The sequence below is a fragment of the Babylonia areolata genome, chromosome 18 (assembly GCF_041734735.1).
Source record: "Babylonia areolata isolate BAREFJ2019XMU chromosome 18, ASM4173473v1, whole genome shotgun sequence".
NCBI lineage: Eukaryota > Metazoa > Mollusca > Gastropoda > Neogastropoda > Buccinidae > Babylonia > Babylonia areolata.
Window position 1 is genome coordinate 49,159,120 of NC_134893.1, and position 4,410 is coordinate 49,163,529.

Consider the following 4,410-nt stretch of genomic DNA (forward strand, 5'->3'; position numbering starts at 1 on the left):
AAAACAGCAACAACAAAAAAACAAAGAAAAAAACAACAACAAAAACAACAACAACAACAAAAAAACAAACCAAAAAACAAACAAACAAAAAAACAACTGGTGGTGATTTTCTATTCTGAATGTTTTGATGCATGTACTACTGGAGAAAAGAAAAATTAAACAAAAATAAAGAAAAATACATACTTTGCAATAAAACCAGATAGAAAACAGCTGGAGATCCTCTCTCTATCACTGTCTGTGTCTGCCTGTCTGTCTGTCTGTCTGTCTGTTCGTCTGTCTGTCTGTCCGTGATAGACACCACAATTCCATCAAAAAATAAAAGAAGCAGAAAACGAGAATATGTCGGAATTGTTCTTCTGCTTTTTCTTCTTCTTCTTCTTCATCGTTTGTGGGCTGCAACTCCAACGTTCACTCGTATGCACACGAGTGGGTTTTTACGTGTATGACCGTTTTTACCCCGCCATGTAGGCAGTCATACTCCGTTTTCGGGGATGTGCATGCTGGATAGTGTTCTTGTTTCCATAACTCACCGATCGCCGACATGGATTTCAGGATCTTTAACGTGCGTATTTGATCTTCTCTTGCATATGCACACGAAGGGGGTTCAGGCACTAGCGGCTTCTGTGGCTTCTGGTCATAACGAAATGGATTAACTCTCTCCATACGAACGGCGAAAGAGACGACGTTAACAGCGCTTCACCCCAATTACCATCAAAATATTGCAAGCGGAAGGCTCTTATACTGAAGAGGTGAATGTTGACAAAGAATACCACAATTCTGACGACGGAAGCTAAAGGTTGGGTCATTCATTCAGACACCCACTGAACATCCGAGGGGTCTGTGTAGAGGAGAAGAGAGGACTGGCCGTACTGAGTGAGTTAAAAAGAGTAGAAGTAGGCTATACGTGCGTGGAGTACGGGTAAGGGAGGGGGGTTAGGGTAGCAGAGGTTCGCTGAAGAAGAGAAGTTCTTTTGAATGGAAAGACAGGAAAAGGACTGTCACCACTCCTTCCCTCCTTCATTTTTTTGTATTTGTATTTCTTTTTATCACAACAGATTTCTCTATGTGAAATTCGGGTTGCTCTCCCCAGGAAAAGCGCGTCGCTATACTACAGCGCCACCCATTTTTTGTTGTTGTTGTATTTTTTTCTGCGTGCAGTTTTATTTGTTTTTCCTATTGACGTGGATTTTTCTACAGAATTTTGCCAGGAACAACCCTTTTGTTGCCGTGGGTTCTTTTACGTGCGCTAAGTGCGTGCTGCACACTGGACCTCGGTTTATCGTCTCATCCGAATGACTAGCGTCCAGACCACCACTCAAGGTCTAGTGGAGAGGGAGAAAACATCGGCGGCTGAGCCGTGATTCGAACCAGCGCGCTCAAATTCTCTCGCTTCCTAGGCGGACGTGTTACCTCTGGGCCATCACTCCACGTACCCACACAACCACACACATTCCATTCAGACTCTTCTCAGGGCCGCCTTCCCAAAATGAATTACAACGATTTTTATTATCATTATTATTATTATTATTTTTTTTTTTAATAGATACCGAACACCAAGATTCTTCCAGTGTGCGCGCTGGGCTACGTAGCATTGATCATTAAATGTTTTGTTCGTTTATTTCTTTATCAATTTCTTCATTCATTCATACACTTTTTTTTTTAAATTTGGTTTTATTTTATGACCGTTGTGTTGTGGACAACAATATGACTTTCGGGAACACACAGTCTGTATCTGTGTTTGTTTTGTAGTTTGTTTTCATCAGTGTTCTGTTATCTTTATTGGTTGCAAGGTAATTAGCACTCTGTCAGTGTAAATAAGATAGTATTTGTTTTTCAAACTTGTTTTCCCCATAACACCGAACCATGCGACAACACACACACACACACACACACACACACACACACACACACACACACACACACACACACACACACACACACACACACACACACACAAAAGCATTTAGAAACCAGTGAATAATACTTCGTATATGGCCCCCGCTATTTGAGAGCAATGGTTATGTTGACCATCTCTCTCTCTCTCTCTCTCTCTCTCTCTCTCTCTCTCTCTCTGTGTGTGTGTGTGTGTGTGTGTGTGTGTGTGTGTGTGTGTGTGTGTGTGTGTGTTCCATTAATGAATCGTTTAATTTTTATTTAGTCATATCTTTTGTTTTAAACGTCCTAAAATGAATAAACGACGAAAGAAATGAAACACAAACATGAAAATTAACAACTAGGTTGATCATTAAACAAAGTAGATAAACTGATTGATTATCCATATAATTCACTAACATATGAATTTTACTTCATACAAATCAACAACAAGAACTGGCGAACAATGTGAACAATGTTGTAAAGTACTTCACAGTTCTAAAAAAAAATGGGTGGCGCTGTAGTGTAGCGACGCGCTCTCCCTGGGGAGAGCAGCCCGAATTTCACACAGAGAAATCTGTTGTGATAAAAAGAAATACAAATGAAAATACAAATACAAATATACAAATATAAATAAACACCGTTACATTAAGAGCAAATCAGCAGTGCTCCAGAATTAGCCAGACGCTTTATACTGTAGTCATCAAACATCCTTAAAGCCAGGGACGTACTATGCTGAACAGCCGGATGTGGTGGTCAGTAGGCCTACGTTCGGGTATGACATGGATGCTCACGTCACCCGTAAGTGGTGGTGGGAGCAGGATTGGTTTGGGTGGATGGCGAACGACTGTACAATGATGTAGCGGTTTGAGGTGGTGTCAGATCCGTGTCGATAAAACCTGATTCTTGTTGGCCACCACTCAGGAAACTTCCATTGCTAGGGCACGATGCCTTGTTCGTTTTGTGTCATAACACACACACACACACACACACGGACACGCACACGCGCGCGCGCGCGCACACACACACACACACACACACACACACACAGAGTCAGAGCTGTCTTGTCTACCTTTGACTTTTCCACTTGCCTAAAACTATAACCTCTATCTATATCCATCCTGTAAGATTGTTTGAATAAAGAAATGAATTATCTTCCATGTCTAGATTTTATGTTTTGCATTTTACGAGGTATATTCTTCTACCCTTAATTATAAAAAAAAATAAATAAATAACCGGTACCCTGTGTATCAGAGTGAGTACATTGGATGTGCTTGATGTTGAACAAACCAATCTTTTTCTTATCTGCGGATTGTCCGGCTTTCATGATACATGATAGTCAGTCGTGTCCGACTATGACCATCGGAACAGCAGAGGAGGCAACTGCTGTCTCGACTATGTGGGCTAGAATTTGATTATAGCGGAGAGTGTTTCGCCAAAGTTACACCCCCACTCTCGGCCAAGAGGGCTTCTTCTTCTTCTTCGTTCGTGGGTTGCAACTCCCACGTTCACTCGTATGTACACGAGTGGGCTTTTACACAAGAGGGTTTTAGGACGGTCGGCGTTGGGATGGTCCCCAAAGGCCAACTAAGCTACAGCACTTAGAGCCAATGCAATCTTGCCTACTACTTTGAGAAGAGTTATAGTCCTTCACAAAAGACTAAACTGTAAATGATTTCCTTCTTCAGTTTAACGTCTTCCACTTTAAGTGATAGACGTCAAATTGAAGAAGGAAATCATTTACAGCTTAGTCTTTTGTGAATGATTTCCTATTGCAATGGAGAAACCATTGATGACACAGCTCTCACTTTGCTGTTGGTCCAACTGTAAACTGACGTCAGTCTGTGATATAGGCTTTCATGTAACTGAACTAAAACCTCAGTGCAGTAGGGCTGGGAAAAGAAGAAAAGGTAAGAAGAGACAGAAAGTCCGGGTATCGTACTCTGACAATAACTGTCAAACAAAGTAAACCACGAATGACCTGACCTGATTGGACCTGGGGGGAAGAGTTCGGGGGGTGGGGGATGTGGGGGTGGGGTGTAGTAGCAACAGGATGCATTCCGGCTAAACTCCTCGATGCTGTTTTGTAAAGAGGCCGTGTGGATAAATAAGAGTGTGTATATCATGTGATCTACATCCTATTGGCCAGGGACAGGGTTGAATCCGTTTTCGAGAAAGGACTGGTGAGCTAACCGCCGTTTTTAAGGAGAGAACAACTGTTGAGAAATTCAGAAACGGATCTCTGTGAGGCCCCCGTCTACTGTATTAAAAAAGGGAGCTGGCTTCGAGTGCAGATAGTTACCTCGTTTGGTCCGGTTTCAGTAAAACGTCGTTTGTGTTTGCGCTGCGCTGAACTACTGTTGGGATAATAAACATTTCAAGGTATGTGCGGGGCATTGTTGGAATAATTCAGTGTAAATCGGAATGGGCTGACATCAAGGAAATATCGATCATACTCTTCGGCATTCGTTTAGTGCAGTCTCTTTCGTTCTGGGTTCTTTATGTATTGATTTTCGTAACGACAAAAGGAAGGGCATC

The 4,410-nt window shown here is 42.1% G+C and overlaps 1 protein-coding gene across 3 annotated transcripts in view; it reads left to right on the forward strand.

Annotated features, from left to right (window-relative positions):
* Nucleotides 1-3,998: 3,998 nt before the first annotated feature.
* Nucleotides 3,999-4,410, forward strand: part of LOC143292876 (uncharacterized) — a 32,879-nt gene continuing 32,467 nt past the window's right edge. Inside the window, exon 1 of one of the 3 annotated variants that reach the window (XR_013056694.1) lies at nt 3,999-4,254. The gene's annotated coding sequence lies outside the window, so the exon portion shown is untranslated. The remainder of the gene's footprint in view (nt 4,255-4,410) is intronic. The other 2 variants (XM_076603529.1, XR_013056693.1) reach the window with 2 other exon arrangements.